The sequence below is a fragment of the Cololabis saira genome, chromosome 18, assembly GCF_033807715.1.
Source record: "Cololabis saira isolate AMF1-May2022 chromosome 18, fColSai1.1, whole genome shotgun sequence".
Classification (NCBI taxonomy): Eukaryota; Metazoa; Chordata; class Actinopteri; order Beloniformes; family Belonidae; genus Cololabis; species Cololabis saira.
Window position 1 is genome coordinate 17,801,253 of NC_084604.1, and position 20,513 is coordinate 17,821,765.

Below are 20,513 nucleotides of genomic sequence, written 5' to 3' on the forward strand. Positions count from 1 at the left end.
TTTCTCCCAAATGGTGTTTCTTGTTGAGTAAACGAGTTAACATTTCCAAAGCCTGCAAATTAACCGTTTTACTCCCTGCACGCCTTATTTTTTCAGTCCAGGAGTTGCTTAATCAAAACTTTTTACAACAAATTGGAAAGTTCATTAGTTGCTCTGGTTTTTTTTGTAGTAGATTTCCAATATTGAAATTATTTCTTGTGTAATTCAGTCCATTCACGAGATGATTAAATGCCTGAAATGCGTTCAGAAAAGCCATCACTCTACAAAGACTGAGAAGTTACTTTTATTTTTTGTAAACTAGAAATTGATGCTGCGATTTATGTGATGATTAGACCAAAGCTGGTTCCATAAATTTCAATTAATTATGATTTATGCAGCCTGACAGTTTTATTTTCCCGTGCATTGGAAAATAATCACGGTGGCATTATACGGCCCAGCAGAGTCGAAAATCTGCAGCCAGCCATCTTTCAGTCATGCCTCAGTAGGGCTCAGACAGTTATCCTTTGTACAAGATTTATGCCTTCAGTGGAAGCGTTTTGTAGTTCTGTTTTGTTCTTTTTCCGGTGTTGAAGTCTTGTTCTGGACTTGTCTGCAATGTTTCATTGCTTTTGCGGTATCAGAAATGAAAGCTTGGAGGCAGAAAGTGAGCTGCTCTGAGACTCAGTCTCAACATCTGGCGCAGCAGATTCTGTTAAACCGTAGTACTGCCGACTGTCTAATCACTGAAAAGTGAAGTGAATAATGTTTCTCGTGTCATTATAAATTCGGCGTTATTCAAAACAGTGTTAACTCTTCACTAAATGGTGTTTCCTTCTCAAATGCCAAACGCATACATCATTTGAGTAGACATTTCTAAGCACCCACTGAACACTGATGTGCAGAATGGAAGACACTATATGAATGAATGAATAACACTATATGAATGAATGAATGCCTCAGTAGAATCATGCATTTGTATGTTCAGTGTTACACCTTTAGCTGTTGGATGGAATATATCACCATATAGTATTCTTATGTATAGGCTACTCAAATAGAAAACAACACACAATTCTTTACTGTAACAACAAATACGTAATATTTTACAGTATGAGTAGGAATGCTAGAAGAAGTGCAGTGTTGTAGGGGCCAAGGGTGGCATGGTGATGGAGGACGCAGTTTGCCAGTTTGAGCAACATTTATTTATTTTTCTTATTTATTTACTTTGTTTGTGTAAATATATATATATTAATTAATTACTTAAAAATCATACAATGTGATTTTCTGGATTTTTTTTTAGATTCTGTCACTCACAGTTGAAGAGTACCTATGATAAAAATTACAGACTTCTACATGCTTTTCAAGTGGGAAAACCTGCAAAATCGGCAGTGTATCAAATACTTGTTCTCCCCACTGTATATACATATATATAGATAGGAAACAGCAGAAAACCAAATAAATCTGTAGTAGAGGTGCTGTCATTTCAAATAGAGCTGTATGATGCTGAGAGGAGTTTACACAGATTTTTTTCTCATGCTCTTCTGCCCGGATGTGGTGATTTTAATAGCATTCTGTTTATCTTATACAAGGTTATATATTCTCAAACATACATTGAAAGAGAAAGCTGCCCGGATGGATGGAAAGTTCCCCAGGTTGTGATCAGAGGTGCTTTAAGTTTAGTGTGACTTATAAGGGGAGTCGTGATCGATGCACGTGTTACACGCATTGACACATGAGGAAGTTATTGCAACAGACCATAAACAAAATAAATAAATTCAAAGGTCAACAGAAACGATTCAAGATCCCCAGTGCTGCAGGTTTCCTATCTGAACACAGCAGAAAGGACATGCCTCCATCAGCCCGCGTTTGTTCTTTAGCGCGTCGCTGAAACGCTGAAGACAGCTTGATAATGGGTCTCCACTCAGCTGTTGTCTGCCTTTATAAATGTGCGGGGGAAGATGAATGAGATTCTTTATTCATGAAGGTAAGAGGAAATTGGTTCTTTGGCTTTCCCTTTGTGTGCTGTTCGATGTAAACCTCAAACATATTGTTCGGGCCATAATGGGATCCTCAGGTCGCAGGCAGGGCCCGTAATGGATGGCTCCTTATCTCCGCTTCGCAAAGAAACAAGTCCAGAAATGATAAACTGGCTTGAGTTGCTGCACAACATTTTTCCAATCTTTGGACTTGAAGGAAGATAGCTTATTTTATTTGTTGGATGTCTTCTGTGACATTTGCACCCCTTGTCTCCGTGTTCTTGTTGCAGAAAAGCAATAATAAATTTCCTCACTGCAGCCGCTGACCTGGAGGAAATGGTAGCCAAACAGAGACCTTATAGCTCTCCCTGAAGTTTTTTTTAAGTATTAAAAGTTGCTTTTGTTGCGAGAAGCAACCTTTTCACTTTATTAAAGAAACACACCCCTCCCACTCTGACAGTCAAACAGTTATTCATCCACATGAAAAGAATTTACACTATTAAAATCCCCTAGAACCGGCTCCAGGTGAGTTCTCACAATTGATGTTTTCAAAATCTTTCATATTATCCGTCAAGACGTCACTGGCGCGGAGAATAAAGCGCGGATTATGTGAAAACCAATAAAAGCTCAGTCATTTATCAGCCACGTCAGCATTAAATTTGCTCCTGGTATAGATATATATACGTATATGCTCTAGGTCAGAGTGACTCATCAATATTCTGTAGACAGACAGAGGCAAAAAGACTTTCTGCTGAAACCTTCTGCAGCAGCAACTTCTGCAAAGTGGGCATATTTTCTCAACAAATATAGCAGAACAAGACAGAGTCGAGAAACGTTACTCATCTGTGGTTGGGATCAAAGGCTAAACTCAAATATGGTTCAGGTCAAACGCGCGAGTACCGAGTTACAGAGGTCATTACAGGCTCAGAAATGGACTTCTAAACTGTGAAACACACCGAAAATGATCACACAGAACTGAAGTGGACAAAACGACAAGGAAAGGAAAAAGTGATGATAAAAGCAATGATGACAACAGGCTTTTGGAGCAGCGTGGATAAACACAGACATCATTTACCGTCTTTTAGCTCCTTCCTGGCGAGATGTCCAGCAGTAAGTTATCAAACAAGTCTGACTCAGTTCCTGGATACCGGTACTCAGTTGCTCTTTGGCAGGACACTGGAGCAGATGCCAGGCAGATGTTTACAAAGGTGAAATCGCTTTGACCCTGCAGGTGGTGTGATCCTTTTGCAAGATGGTTTTTAGTTATATTTTAAGAGGGGGTTAAACAAAATAAACAGGAGGAAAAAAAGGTCATCCATTGTGATTTAGTCTCAGAGAATTATCACCCAACTCTGTAGTTCCTCTCTGCTGCAATCCTGTCTTCATTTAGCTTATATCTTTGGTCTTTGATTTAAAACAGAGTGTGCAACTAGCGAGTTAACAGAAGACAACATTGGCAAAAACAGACCAGCTGGAACAAGAATTAATTCTGGTGTGAGTGAATTAAGAAAAAACATGTGATTACAACGTTGTCATTTCCAGGGAAACTTATTGTCTCACTTAAGTTATTAAGTAAACACCAAAACCCCAAAAAACTTGCAGATTGAGGCCAACAGATATAACACAAGTTGCAGTTCCCTGACTGACCATTAGGGGGCGGGGCCTAAAGCGAGTCGATCTGTGCAGAGTTGGACCTGCAGAACCTGCAGAACCTCCAGCTGGGAACTAACTTTGATTGACGTCAAGTGGACGTGTCCAGAATCATTTTCCTTATTTCATATATTTTTCGCTGTTTGCTAATCTATTAGCCACATTGAATTCCTAAGAAAAGTCCTCATGCTGTCTTTCATTAAATTTATTTAGGATGAGAACATTTTCTATTAGTGTAAGATTTACTTTAAATATTAGATTAGATTAGATTAGATTAGATTCAACTTTATTATCATACATGTACAAGTACAGAGCAACGAAATGCAGTTTGGCATCCAACCAGAAGTGCAACAGAAAGTATTACAGTAAATACAGTACTATACACAGATTATAAATTATAAAGTGCTATACATGAGGGTGGCTTAAGGCCTGACCTGGTACTATTTGAACCAAGTTAGACACAAAAAAAATTAGACAGATGAAATTAACATTAAATAATATTAAATAATGCAGAGATATAAACAACCAATCTGAGGTTGCTAAAGTAGTGCAAATATTCAGTGCATTTTGACTTGGGAGTGCAAACAAATGGCATAAAGTGTGTACAGATAGAGTGGTGTAATGAGGATCAGAGGGGGGTAGAGTTCAAAAGAGTAACAAAGAGTAACTCTGGGGAAGAAGCTGTTTCTCAGACGGCTGGTCCTTGACATAAGCTCCTGAAGCGCCTGCCTGAGGGCAGGAGGGAAATATTTTGTCAATATTACAATCTACGGAGCGGCTTTGGGCCTATGCATTTTCAATCATATTCATATATACAGTTTATTGTCTGAATACAATATACAAAGTCTGCAAGTTTAATTTGCCAAACTTAAACTCACCACGAGCATCGCACACCTGAACGTCCACTTTTGTTCCCCGTCACTCCTTCACTTTCTTATCATTACCTCCTCACCCGTGCATGTGAGCGTTGGAGCTCATTCATCATTATACCAGCAGTTGGGAGCTTGATGGCGTCTACTGCTCTGTGAAATAGTCTGCCTGTCAATCTGTCTGTCATGCCTGCCGTACCTGCATCCCAGAGAGGAGATGCCGTCCTCTCCTGAGTGGCTTCCAATGTGGATCGTCTTTTACGGGGGGGTGGGGTGTAGACAGGTGTAACAATCTCTACTGGTTGTGTCAGTAAGAATCCAGCCGAACTGCTTCAGACCGGCAACAGGGCCTAACTGACGGACCGACTGCAGCACAGGGTGACTACTTCAGAGTTTTCTGTGCCAGGATCTGATTGATGCGTTTCCCAATGTCTTTATTTACTGTAAGAGCTGCAGAGGAAGTTTATCGTATGAAATTTTGATGGAAGAGTTGTTATTATTTCCCATATGTTGACAACGCAACACATAATCTCCCCTCGTATCCTCCGATCAATGCATCCGTCTCCATTAGCCCCCTCTTTACGTCTAACTCACTATTTGTGATGTTTCCGACTAGATTGAAACTTTGTCCTGACATGTTTGTTAGAAGCATAGAGAAATAGAGGAGTAGATTGTTGATTGGGAAAAGACTGGTAAGTAAATTGTGAGGGAGCATAGTTTTTAGCAATGACTATATGCTCATTAATGTTGCTTTACATTGTGATTTCGTCATATCTTATTTGCTGCATTTAGATGCCACTGAAGTATGAAACATGGTTGGCTGCCCAGACTTCCTGTAGCAATGGGTCTTAATGGGCTGTCAGGGGAATAGAGAAGAAATTGATTCTCCTGATGATTTCATTAGATGACATCAAAGCCAGAAAATTGCAAAATGGAGCAGGAGCGCATCTTTGGAGAATAGGAAATAATATATCAATTAAGTTTCACTCCAAGAACATCAGTGGTGACATGAAGACCCAGCAATTATGATATTGTAATAATGATGTTTCTCTCAGCAGGCAAATTATGCTGGGATGGATGGCCACTTTCATTTGTAACATTCGTGTTGTGATGAAACTGAAAGGAAAGAGTTTCTAGAGATCCTCCTAAAATAAATGCTTTTGTGAATGCAGCCTGTCCATGAAGTCGTGAAGTCTGTCCATATCCTGCAAATGGATCTTTGCTCACTTAGCTGCAGGACAAGAGGAAAAACCCTGGATGAATAAAAAAGTAGCTTCTGCCTTTGGTCATAATATCAGGTGGCGGGACATTATTGGAAATTACTGTAAAATCTTGGTGTTGCATTCAGCTCTTTGCATATATAACAACACTACATTACTTCAGTACACAACAAAACAGGCAGATGTACAAAAGTAATATAGAACATTAAAATAAGTGTTTTAAGTAGCAGCTTCAGTGTTACATTTGCAGTTATTAAACTAAAACCGTGATATATGTAGCCTTCCAACCTTTAACTATGTCAAGTTTATTCTTTTCTTTCATATTTAATAAAGAGGGTACAACTGGAAAAAATAGTATTGAGCTCAAGATGTAGGAGTTCATAAGTTTTTTACTTCTTCCTACTCCTTTTTCGAGCATAACACATTTGTTATTATATCTATTAATTTTCGTCTACTTTGTTTACGATGGTACATTTATTATTTAATGATTTTTTTTTTTTATGTTATTGATTTATTTTTTGTGCTTATGATCAAAATAAAAGATATCAGTCAATCCTGAAATAATAGCTACACAGAAAATACCTTGGTTCATTTTGTTATTCAAAGTGTATGTGTTATGTTTTTGTTTTGTTTATGGGGTGATGCAGAGGTCCCTGAATTGTTCGTGTCAAATATGATCAATCAATCAGGTTCTTGTGCTGAAGCTTCTTGCCATAGCTGCCCACAGCAAAACACACTGAGATAAGGTAAGTTAAGAATGCTAATGAAGGCTAGTGCTCCTTCATGTCTGCTCGATAGGTTATTTACTAATCCCTTCACATTTATAAAGGTCCTTTTTGCTTGGCTTTGCTTTGCCAAGCTGCTTCACGATGATATCAGTAGGATATATGTTAGCCTATCAGCTGCTTTAGCTTACAAGGTATTTTTTTTCTAATTACTTCCTCTACAAAGGTATTTGAGTTAGTACTCCCCAACTATCCGTGGATCAAATACACGGTTGGTTTTAATGAGGCGATAAGAAGATGTGAAGAGTTGAAAGCATCCAACTCATATGAATTCTGTCCTTTAAATGATAGATAGATAGATAGATAGATAGATAGATAGATAGATAGATAGATAGATAGATAGATAGATAGATAGATAGATAGATAGATAGATAGATAGATAGATAGATAGATAGATAGATAGATAGATAGATAGATAGATAGATAGATAGATAGAGATCAGATGTGTGGAGATTTAGACCCATTCAGAAAACGTAAAAGCACCTGAAGGAAATGATCTAAGTTATGACTAAGCATTACTTCAAATATATGCAGATAAGAAAGGGGTTTATGGAGAAGGTAATTAGTAGCCTAGCAAAACTAACAGACTGCAAACTGTATATCTTCTACTCTAATAATGACTCTTACATTTTTATTTCCCCCCCCCCCAGCTCTCAGAGTATTGTGCCTAGGACCCCTGGACAAATACCTCATTGTCCAGTTGTTAATCCTCAGGCATGAGATATTAAGCACTTGTAAAACCAGACAATCAATATTACGACGATTATCTGAGAGATTAATCGCTTGTCACTTCATCTGAGTTCACAAAGCCGTTTTAATTATTCCTAAAATGTCTGTGTCTGTTTAGTTCAGGATCCATGTAGAGAACAAAAGCATAATTGTCAGGACGTTTGGGAGATCACATCATGAAAATAAATTGCCTCTTCATTTAATGTCAGAATGATTTCCTGTATTATCCCAATGGTTTAGTCATTGTGGCGTCTGTATCAATAAGAAAGGATCCCATTTCTCTTTTAACCCTCCTTTTGACCCCGTTAAAGCTGGATCCTTATCGGCTCCATCGGGTTGGGAATAGATGGGTGCTTAGCAGCCTCTGTGCACATTGTTAAACCAGACTGATGTTTCATTATCCCAAACTCAAGGTTACAACCTTGAGAGGAGGGTTGGAAATTGATTAGAGAATCAAATTATCAGATGTTATCATGAGCGTCTTAATCATGAAAGTGACACCAGTGAAACATTGGTGTAGCACATCAGTTCCCCTTAATACTGAACTACAACCCTCCCGGGGCAGCATTAGCTCCTCTGATTGCAGCTCTGTGAACAAACACGGCTCAAGCTCTGTGCAGCCCGACAGTGCCATCTAGCTGCTAGATGCTAGATTCTAGCAGGACGAGAGCAGGAGCAATGTGAGAACACCTGCGGGTTTAGAGGTCATGATTAACCTGAACATTGTCCAGGTTAGAAGAAAAAGAAGTCAAAGAAGATATAGTTATAAATCATTAATACTGGACACCCAACCAGACTAATATTTTTGTTTTACCCCATTTTTTATGGCAACTAAATGTATTTTCTTGTTTCCTAAGAACCGATTAGAAAATATACATTCAAAGTGAACATTTCAGTATGGATTTCTGATTGTCATGTCAAATATCTGGAACATCTGTATGGGACAGTCTCTGTGAACCTGTAACGCTCAGATGTATCGTGGTGGATACATGAACTTCTGAGCTTCATGTCTTGATGAATGACTAACCATGAGGTGAAAAAACCATCAATCAAAAGCCTCTAAATCAATTTATAAATCGACCTGACTGGTACACACACACATATATATTATATATGACTCCTACTACTACTTTTATGACAACAATTATATAATATATGCTGTGGAATAATAACCATGATGTTTAAAGAAAACGTTGTAAAGCCTAGAGAGTTTAAAAAATTGGACAAGTACAGTCTTTCAGAAACTTCGAACCAGCAAAGTTAATATCAGATCGTCACGATACAAAATCCAGAAATCTGATTCTGCCATGTGTTGTGGAATTTATCAAACCAGTTCAGAAGTCCGCTTTGTGGTTTTTATGAGGTTTTATTGAGCCGGCGGTGAGCACGTCTACACAGGCCAGAGGTCTGGTAGAAATGCTGACGTCGAGTGAGGTTGTAATCAGATTCTTATACAACAAGGAGTTTAACAAATGCAGGAATACACGAATCAGGCAAGAGACAAAAAGTAATTTACAGTCGGATGTGAATCGGGCCAAATGTCATTATCAGACATTTGGCATGACTGACACAGACCTCCAAATCACCCCATGGGGTGCTCTCTTGATTCAAATCTGTTTGAACCAACTTCCGAGGTGTCGGGACCTTCACATGGGGTAGGAAATTGGAGTCACAACAAAGGTTCTTGAGTCCAGTTCAAAGCCCTGTAGGGGGTAGGACTGGGCAACCTGCCCCTGCAGGGGGCCAAGCTGCTTCATCAATTCACAATTTTTTTTTTTTTTTTTTTTTTTTTGTTGAATTACAGTGGAGTAGTGATACATATTTTGCAAGTGAACCTTAAACATGTGATCAGAAGTCAAATAACAACAAGCCAACAAAACAAATTCAAATATCAAGTAACCAACGTGTCCTAACTGTTCTTTAAAGCAATCAAAAAACTAGTTGCGACAGTTGTATGTAACGTTTTAGCAATGTCTTTCAAGTGATGCGTTATTTCTTGGACTGTGGCATTGCGGGTATAAATGTACAACATTCAGTTTTAATGACAGTACAAGTTCCCCTTGAGAAGCTAGTAAGTAGTCCAATGTAGCACGATTCCGCAAGGCCATCATCCCTAGAGCAGCCATCTCCCGTGAGAGCATCGGCATGCCCCCTGTTGCAGTCCTTGCCGAATCCTCAATGGAATCGGGCAGTGGTTTTTGGCTTGTTTTAGGCTTAACAAGCGGTTCTTCAGAAGGAGAGTATGTGGAGTCACATCTCGATGCTACACCATAATTGTCTCGCTTGTGGGGGTCTGCGGGGCCTGTGCTGCTCCTCTGCTCCTCCGCTCCTCCGCTCCTCCACCAGTCGTGGAGGTCCTGGGTGTTGGAGCTGGGCTTTCCCTTTACCACAGAAAGAAGAAGGAATCGGCCGGTCTCCGGTGCATGGTCGAGGAGCTATGCTCCCGCAGTGGGACGCGTGGAACCAGGCCAGCGCCCCCCACCCTTGAGTGTCGGTGGTGCAGGACGTGCTGAGCCCTGGACCACCGAGGCCCTCTCCGACACAAACCCAGTCTCCGGGTTGTGGCATGGTTTGCCACTAAGAAGAGACTGGACAGCTTTTACTTTTCTGTGGATTGACTGAACAGCAGAAGTTTAGAGTACAACAGAATGATATCATGGATTCATCCATGGCATGGAAGTCCATCTTCTTCATATATACAGAACTGAATTGCTTTGTATGGTCATAGGTCTACCCATAATCCTTTCATGAGGCGTGAGTTTTGTGCTTCCTAATGGGTGTTAACAGGTGTCAACATTGTCCATTTAAGTCCAGTTTAAAATTCTCTGCACATACAAAAACATTTTCATACATGAACATTTTCATACAAGAATAATTTCATATCCCTCACATAATGTCTATTTGTAGAGCTTCAAAAAAATAAATCACGGTGGGGGGAAGGTGTTGATAATGTTTGCAATATTTTTATAGGATGCAAATCTTGGAGCTTATCAGTCTTTCAACACTATCTGACACATTCCCCTTTTTTTCTCATCTGTGATTGCTAACTGTGATCAGCTATCACGTGTACAAGGATGTGGGTGCAACAACGCGGCCGTCGTTGCTGACCCATAATTATTTACATTTTTACAACCATGGGAATGCTACAATCCGTTTTTTTCTTCACCTCAGTAGTCTTCTTGTAGGAGAGCTACATCATTAGGAGAAACCAGGTCGTTAGCGGGTATAGAAGGGCAAAGTTTTACATAGACAGGTAAGCCAAATTTGGCAGTTTCTTTTGCTGCATGGTCAGCTGAAGCATTTCCTAGTGAAAACAGGGTTGGACTGGGTGTGGGCTTCACATTTAACAAAGCAATAGATGAAGGTAGTTGACAGGCTTGTAACAGTTCACCAATCAATTAACCACATTTATCTCCGAGGATGAAATAAATCCTTGGTTCGCCCACAATATATAAAATCTATAAAATACAATATACACAACCAAAAGCATATCTGGAATCTGTATAGATTGTAACAGTTTTACCTTTTGATCAGTATATAGTTTCATCTACTTGGGTGGAGCTGGAGGAGGAGGGCGCTTTCAACAATTAAGAATTATCACAAATTGTATAACCTGCGTATGGTATTCCATTTTTATAAGCAGAGCCGTCAGTGAGGAAAACAGGAAAAGTCAGGACGAGTGTTAAAGACAGAGGTGTCAAAAGTATTCACATTCATTACTCAGGTAGAAGTATAGATATTAGAGTTCAAAAATACTCCTGTAGAAGTTGAAGTATTGTAGAAGTTGAAGTATCAACTCAAAATTTATTTATTTATTTTTTATTTTTTTTTTTCAAGTAAAAGTATAAAGTACTGGTTTCAAAAGTACTTAAAGTATAAAGTAAAAGTAATATAAGCGGGGAAAAACCATTAAGGCTAAAAGCTATTGAAAATGAATGCATCTTAGTATAATGCAAATATATTAAAGAACCATATATTTGCATTATTGAGCATTAACATGTGTTTCAGAGACCAGACACGTACAAACCAAATATGTTTATACTTCTCATCCAACCACAACCAAATTCACTCTATCCGGATGGCACAATTTAACTGGATAGTTTTTTTAAAGGCCGAAATGAAATAGAGTAAGGCTGTTTTTAAAACGTAAGGAGTAAAAAGTAAAGATAATTGCGTGAAAATGTAAGGAGTAAAAGTAAAAACCGTCTGAAAAATAATTACTCCAGTGAAGCATACACAACCAAAAGTTCTACTTAAGTAAGGTAATGAGGTATTTGTACTTCGTTACTTGACACCTCTAGTTAGAGATTAGTTATACATGCATTCAGAGACGTTATAGTAGGCCACAGACAGATTTCCATGCACTTACATGATGAAGTTACCATAGGCAGGAGAGAGATTATGTAAATTGGGATGCTCTGATTTGGCTCACCCCAATGGGAGCCGATCATTGGCTGTTTCCTCTGCGCCTCCTCTCAGCGCTCAACCTGTGTAGGAAACACTTTTGAAAAAGACATTAGTATTTTCATACATTTCAGATTCTTTTTTTTTTTTTTTTTTTGCGTTATCCAGGCCTACCCTTTGTGGAGGGCAATTAGCAAATATATATTTTGCATGTACCCTGGAGGGAATCCATCAATCTGATCTCGTGACAGACCACAATTCTCTTTTGCTGTCAAAATTGTTTTAGCATAAAGTTCCCTGGGATTATCAATTTTTCCTTTGAACTGTTAAGGCAATAAATACTGTGAAAAAAGGTCTGAGCTTGCTCTGGTGTGATTTTGGCAACAGCTGTGGGATTAAAAGGGAATTCTACAAGCATCAAGTACTTTGCGCATCAAGTACTTTACTTTTCAAATCATGTGGCAAAGTTAGTTTAACCGCTGTTTCCTCTAGCCATTTTGTTTATTAATTTAAAATCTCTTACCATTATTTGGCTCCAAATTTTGTAGGCAACAGATCTTGGATTTTTGTAAAATCCAGTCGTCATCAGAAGTGTCATCGTCATTTGATTCTTTAATCAGTTTCACCGGATAAAGGTTTTGATTTTATCATTTAACTGGTTCTCTAATTTCTTTTTCGTCTGCGTTGTGTTTTTAAATCCTTCTAGCCATCAGCTTTTTATTTTGATCAGTAAGCGAAGCTATTTGAGATTCTGCATTACGGCGTCTACCTTCATCCCTCCAAAAATCTGAGGGAGTTTGAAGTGCTTTTTAGTTATTTTAACAATATTTAATACTAACTAAGTAACAAACAAAACTAACAAATAAAACTATCGGTACCGTGATTACCATACATGTATTTAAAGAACTGAAAAACTTCCCAAAAACTTTCCAACTATCAGTCTACCTGAGCATATAAATCATTCCTGTTGATGCAAAGAAGAGCGAGTCGATTCTTGCAGAAATGAAATATACTCCATTTTGGGGAGAGCGTGTCATCCCCACTTATAAAATAAAAGGGCAGTTTCTCTACATACAGTATGTCTATTTCTCACAAATATATCAGTGTTCCAACACTTACGGACCCCACGTCCTGCATATGCATAAGAATAGTCCCCCTGGACTATCTTTTTATTGGTACCAGACCAACCATGGCGCCATTTCTCTCTTTAATGTTACCCGAGATATTAAACCTTTTTTTAGAAGAGCGAGTCAGATTCTTAAGGCAGGAGAAGCAGAACATTCTCACAACACAATCAAATTCAAGTGTTATGAAATTGCCAGCATTCCTAAAAAACATCTCTACAATAACCTTCCCAATAACACAAAATAATAATAAAATATAACCTTCACAACCACACAGCGGACTTACCTAAATTTCAAGATAACGTCAACTTTCTCTGGCACTCCAGTTCACAGACTTTCGACAACAGCCCAGAAACAATAATTTGGGATTTTGTAAAAATGGACCCCTTACCTCTGATTAAATTTAGATAGAAGTCGCTGGTTGTGTCGTTGGTCTGGAAAAAGGAGTTCCCATCGAAAGTCTATTGTTATCCGGGTCAACGGCACCAAATTGTTGAAGAATATTACAAAGTCCAGTTCAAGAGTCCGCTGTGTGATGAGAGATTTTATTCTAGCCGGCGTTCAGCAGACAGATACAGACAGTGTCTAGTTCGGTGGGCTGACCCCGAGTGAAAATGAAACAAGCTTCTTATACAAGAAGTTAAAGCAAGAATACACCAATCAGGCGAGAGACAAAAAGTAATTTACAGTCGGATGTGACTCGGGCCAAATGTCATTATCAGACATTTGTCATGACTGTCACAGACCTCCAAATCACCCCATAGGGTGCTCTCGTTGATTCAAATCTGTTTGAGCCAACTTCCGAGGTGTCGGGACCTTCACATGGGGTAGGAAATTGGAGTCACAACAAAAGTTCTTGAGTCCAGTTCAAAGCCCTGTAGGGGGTAGGACTGGGCAACCTGCCCCTGCAGGGGGCCAAGCTGCTTCATCACATGAAACTTGCAGTCAGTGCGGCTCTAGTTCAGAACGATATACAGACTACGGTTCAGAGGAAAACCTCCAACCACCGGTTTGGTGGGTGTTTCAGCCAGTGGATTCAACCGTTGTGAAAGACATTGGCAACGGGTTGGTTTGAAATGTACTTTTAACATGTCACTGATTTTATCCATCTCAGTTTTACTATTTGATTTGTTCATTCCCAATTTTGTTCTGCTTTGTTAGACTTGGTTGATTTAATTTGGTCCCTTGACATGTTAAACAATAAGTCACTCATCAAGAGCAATGGAATTATAAAGCTGTAATACTTCATATGTACTAATATTGTAAGAATTGGTTGAAGAGCTAGTTTGTCTTACCCATCTCAACCTTCCAGTGAAGGAATTTGAAAAGATTTCCAATACAGCTTCCATTACATATATTTATTTGGTTTATGTGGTCGGGGTAATGGAAACATGCCTGTGTGGCACACAGAGTTATCAGTGGGAGGATATGCCGACAGTTATGATATTTGCATGTTTAATTTGCACTTTGTTTGATGCAGCTCAGTCCCAGTTCAGGTGATGTTTTCTGAGTGTTTTCTGTTAAAGTAAGAGGTTCTGTTTATTGTTCAAAAATGTATTTTGTCTGGCAGTGCGCCATATCCGAGTCTCACCAGCAGGGAGACGCTACACGGTGCTTGGAGGAACAGCAGAAGTCTGGCGTGAAGACTCCAGAGAGGAAGAGTACGCACTCGAGTGGAAAGGTTACTGTTTTTGTAGCGAACTGCGATGGTTGTAAAACGTATATTTGCTCTTTGAAGACCAAATTAAAAACTTTAAATTAAATATGTAGTGGAGGACAGTTTCCTTCTGCACCACGCTACACCTGCTGGCGGTCTGGAGGCCTCTCACATGCGTCAAAACATATTTAAAATGTTTCAAGTAACAAAATAACATATTTGAACCATTTTTCAGACAATAAAATCACATTTGAACCATTTTTCAGACAATAAAATAACTTTTGAACCATTTTTCAGACAACAAAATAACTTTTGAACCATTTTTCAGACAACAAAATAACATTTGAACCATGTTTCAGACAATAACAACATGTTTTGTTGATGAGAAAATATGTTTCTCTATTTTTCTTATTTTTGTGAGGGGAGATATATATTGTTTTTCGGTACTACCTTGTTTTCTATAGCTGACACAATGTGAATTACCCCTATGTGGGATCAAAAAAGTTCTTATTTTTGCCATCTGAGAAAATTAAATATATTATATTTGGTGCTTAACTGTTTCCCAAGTATATTAGTGCGTGTGTGAATGAATAAATGAGATGTAAAACTTAAATTTCTTTGTAGAAAGGCGCTTTATGAAAATAAGTCCATTTACTTGTATAGGGCTTGATCACCAAGGTGCATTCTGGGACGCGGCGGCCATGTTGGCAGCCTCGTGAGTGTAAACCAGCCCCCGGGTCTCGCACTCAGAAGGCACGCCGATTTTTCCCAGTGGCCAGGCGCGGTACTGCAACAAAAAATCCCATGGGGCCCAGAAAGCTTTTTTCCCATAGACCGCAATAGTAAAAGAGAAGCCTCTAAAACTGTTCACAGGACACCTCCAGCTGTAATCACCGGCAATTACTAATCTTTATATTCTATATTTTTAAGTCATGGACTTTATATCCGTCAAAAATGTTTTATAACGGCCAGAAAAGTCAAAGAAAAGTCTCTTTCTGGGCGTGACGTCACGGCTGACGTCACAGCCGTGTCCGTGCATTCCATGGATGAATTATATTAATATATATTATGTAATTATATTATATTAATACATTAATAATATATGTAATACTATACATGTAATAATATACATTAATTCATATATTATATTAATACATATTAAAATAATATTCGCGTCATTGCCCCGGGGCATGATGGGAGGCCCCAGAGCATCATGGGAGGTGACTCAACTGCGCATGCTCTATGGGCCACATAATGCGGAAGTAAACCCGGAAGTCAGAGATTTTTTCGGCGTATGCGCTGGCTGAGCAAACTGCATTGAAATGAATGGGCGGCCATTTTCGATCTCCCATCCAGATTTTATTAATAGATCCATGGTGTAAACAAACAGCAGTGTAGTAGCAGTGAGTAGCACCAAGTGAACAGACGGAACGCAAAAAAATATGTTAAAATGCCGGAAAAGGAACTGGAATTTACCGGGATACCTTACACAAGGAAGCCAGGGACCAGAATATGGAGAAAATAATGATTATTATTACTATGGTGCACAATGGCAGGTAGAAGTGATGCAGGAATTCAGCGCATTTGCAAACATGCCAGGTGTCATCGGTGCCATAGACTGCACAAACGTATGCATCAAGGCTCCATCTGGTGATACATTTACTTACATAAACCGGAAAAACTTTCACGAAAAACTTTCATTCCGTGAATGTGCAACTGATCTGTGTGCAAAGCGTGTGTTGTTAAACGTTGTGGAACAGTGTTGTGGCGGGACGCATGATGCATTCATCCTGCGTAATAGCGCGAGTATTAGGGCCAGAAAGGAGAAAAATACAAATAATATTTGAGGAGGAAGATTTTTTTTTACGGAGCCCCTTTGCTGACATTTGAAAAAAAAACAATAATGCGTGGCCACGCATTAATAACTTGTGGCTCCATATTTTTTTCATTTTATGCATTTCGAGAAAAAAGTCGAAATGTCGAGAAAAAGTCGAAATGTATTTGATTTGATTTGATTTATTTTATTTTTGTACATGTGAAAAAAGAAAACACTTAATGAGAAGTTTAAGAAAACGAAACCACAAAACAAAGAATTTCATCCTTTAAAACTTGCTATCTTGATTTACATGTGCCAAAAATCAGTAGGAAGAAGTGTAAACTTATTTAGTCCTACCCCCTTTCACTGATCATTTAACCTGTATTTATGAATATTCACACACTGTACTCACACTGCTAAATAACATTATTATTATTAGGGCCCGAGCACTTGCAGTGCGAAGGCCCTATTGTATCCGTATTAATTTTTATTTTCCTTCTTCTGACGAAATTATGGCCTTTTTTCCCCCCTAAACGTGCCAAAAAAGTCACCAAATTTTGCATGCAAGCCAGGCCTGGTGATAAATTTGATATTTCATGGTTTGCATTAATGGGCGTGGCCTAATGGCTCAACAGCTCCCCCTAGAAAACTTCGTGCCTCAAGCCCCACAATACAGTTTGACGTACATGCACGAAAATCGGTACACACCTGTATCACGTCACAACTTAAAGAAAAGTCTCTTGGCGCCATGGCCGAAACTGAACAGGAAGTCAGCCATTTTGAATTAATCGTGTCATTTTGGTGCAATTTATGCCATTCCTTCGGCAGTTAATACGGCCCGAACCGTAAGGTGCACCCATTTGTGTTATTCATCAAAATATGTGACTTCATCCTGCGATGACGCTCATTACTTTTCTCAGTCAAAAGAGTTACCGTGGCGACGATAGACGCCAAAAAGTGCGCCCCCCTTCATCTGATTGGTCCATATTTGATAGTTCCCCAAAAGTCACCAAATTTTGCATGCAAGCCAGGCTTGGCGATAAATTTGATATTTCATGGTTTGCATTAATGGGCGTGGTTTAATGGCTCAACAGCGCCCCCTAGAAAACTTTTCTCTGCCATAACTTTTGAACGGGTTGTGATAAAGACATGTGGTCATCGGACTCGGTATTGAATACTTGACCTTCCTTGGCATGAATTAGCCCCGCGCCTTCTTCTGATCGGTCAATATTTGATAGTCCCTATTTTCTGGCATAACTTTTGAATGATTTCACATGAAGAATCGTGGGTGGTGTCATCGGATTCGGTATTGAGTACTTGACTTTCATTGGCCTGAATTAGCCCCGCCCCTTCTTCTGATTGGTCGATAGTTCATAGTTCCTATTTTCTTCTTATTATTATATACTGTAATTATACTCACACACATACTTATACATGCATACATACATACACATGGTTGAATATTTCTATATATTTGTACACACATGCCCATATAAATATTTATATAAATATACTTATTTACACTATACTGTAGCTGCTCTATATCTATGTATATATCTACTTACACACATAATCACACCACACATATATATATATATTTTTAAGCTCATGGTGCGTGGACATCACATTTTTAATCATCTCTCCAGTCTCGATGCTCCGGTCAGCTCGAGACAATAGCCTACAGTTCAGTTGAATGGATGAAATTCGCGCTTCAAACCAGTCACTTTCAGTCACCAATCAGTGCAGTTGGTGCGTAGCAGCCAATGGAAGAAGCCCATATGCTGCACATGCTTGTAGTTGACAAGGCTATTTATGGCTGTTCAAGAAGCCTAACGTTACACTCTCCAAAAAAGTGTCGGGTCTGACACATCCACAGCATTAACCGGCTACTGCCGTTTTTCTACATTAGCCGCCCTGACGGTTATTTTGCAAAATAACCGTTTGGCCGGCTATTTTACATATTCACCGCCCTGCCGGTTATTTTGCACATTAGCCGGCTATTTTGTAAAATAGCCGTTTTTCTACATTAACCGCATTAGCCCCACGCCTTCTTCTGATCGGTCAATATATACAGTATATATACTATATATATTGACCGATCAGAAGAAGGCGCGGGGCATATATACATACACACACCTATCTATACACATGCCTACATACACATTTCAACTTTATTCTCAAAATTTCGACTTTCATTCACGAAATTTCGATGTTATTCTTGAAATTGTATTTCAACATTATTCTCGACATTTTGACTTTTTTCTCGAAATTATATTTCAACATTAATCTCAACATTTCGACTTTTTTCTCGAAGTGCACAATAAAAACAGATCTTCCCCTCTCAAATATTTTTTCTCCTGCATGGCCCTAATACTCTTCCGTACAAATACAAAGCGTAATGTTACCTCTGAATTCAGTTTCAGAATGGTTTTCTTCATTCTTTCTTCATCACAGGGCAGTGAAATGTGAACGAATGAAAATTGAAAATTGAAATTAAATTGCGCCATCCACATGCGCATGGGCAACGCATTTGTTTTAATATTGTTTTTATTTGTCAACAGGGTGTGAATAGCTCAGCTGATGGGGGCTTGCTATTTGTACCCTGGTGCAAATAGTAACTCCGAATTAAATGTACCCTTCAATCTTCTTATCCAAATTATTATATCATAATTATCTGTCTGTAATGCTGGAAGAATCTCTTTTCAAAAACATGTTACTGTTTAATGCATTAATTCAACAATGCTAAGTATTTCGTTGCAAGCTCCTGATAAACTTAATAGCAGTATTGATATTTCATGTACACAGATAAGGAGAGGACTTCTGCATTCAGAGATTCCAGGAACAATGGTATTTCCTGGAATATACCTGCAGGTCGGACTTCCTGCTCTTTTCCTGTTTGGTAAAAGGTTTTGGTGAAATGTGCATAAGAGCACAATTTTTTATATCAACAATGTTATAATGCAGTACTTGCTGCACCCAGTCTGCACTATTTGCATGCATTTCTTTGTCTGATGATTTTTTTCATAAATATAATGAAGACTCCTCTACACTTAGTCAAAATCTGTAGATTACAACAAATACAAATATGGTATCGGTAAACTTGTAAACTGTGGCAGCCTGCTGCTGGATGTTTATACATGTATTCTAAAGTGAAACATTTTAATATGGGAGTCGATGGAGATGGACTCTCTTTTGGAGCCTCTAGCGGCCAGCTGAGGAACTACAACGAATCTTAGTTCTGCACACGGTTCAACCCGAAAGTTGGATGACGGGCGATTGTTAACGGTTGCTAGGCAACGGAGTTCCATTCGGAATAAACGTCACCGTTTGTTTATTTAATGCGTCACAACCTTTAGAGATTATATATAACACAGACAAGTTTAAACTAAGCAGTTGGTATTTCTGACAGAATATCAAGCATCATCACAAAAGCCTAAATCAGCTGAAGTAACTTTGGATTTCCTTCCAAGTCTTCTCCTGCGACAACCATCACCAATTGTTTCCTTACACGCACCATGGAGGGTATAGCGGCAGAAGAGTTATTGATCCTCATCAGGGACACAGTCAAACCTTAGCTGCCATTCTTTTTGAACACAGTTATTGCACACGACTGGCCTTGGTTGGCCCCCGATAATTGTGATGATCCCAGTGAAAACATACTGGAAGAGCTTAAGCTGAACCTGACTGGATTCATTACTGCGGCTATTTTGGAGAAAGTAGCAGACAAGTGCGACGTAACTAACAAAGACATCCAGGACGTCAAAAAAGAGCTCCACTCTGAGGTCCCTGACATTATAACACAGCTGATCTTCAGCCATGTGCAGGAGAAATTTAAATCTCCCGTTAAGTGTTATCTGGAAGCTCTCATCGTAGACCAGTTCACTGACTCTTTCAGTTTTGATGATACCATCCAACAGTCAACTGGCACGATAATAGACTTCATAGGCCTAATGATACTGTGTGGACTTAAACCATCCTGCAGTGAAGAAGCTGACATCCCTCCTTCAACAGACAACACTGATGAAGCTGCTGAAGTCGTCACTTGCAAGGGAGAACAACAGGAAAAAGTGATGAAAAATACCTGTACTGATCCTTCTCCCACAATGTTTTCTGATGTGCCATCAGTCAATCCTGAGATGTCTGTACCTGAGGAGCACGGGCCAACAGCTGAGAAAGAACCTGTATCCCTACCGACTGCACTCAAAGAAGGTGTTGTAGATGAGGAGGATTCAGAAATCACTGTTGAACAGACAATAAAGGGAATAACGTCGTCAGAGATTGTGAACATCATCTCAGACGACGTCAGA

General features: G+C 39.1%; 1 protein-coding gene across 1 annotated transcript in view; it reads left to right on the forward strand.

Annotated features, from left to right (window-relative positions):
• Window positions 1–1,831: 1,831 nt before the first annotated feature.
• The window catches only part of LOC133418396 (regulator of G-protein signaling 6-like), a 226,553-nt gene continuing 207,871 nt past the window's right edge, over window positions 1,832–20,513 (forward strand). The window contains exon 1 of the mRNA XM_061707044.1: window positions 1,832–1,960. The gene's annotated coding sequence lies outside the window, so the exon portion shown is untranslated. The remainder of the gene's footprint in view (window positions 1,961–20,513) is intronic.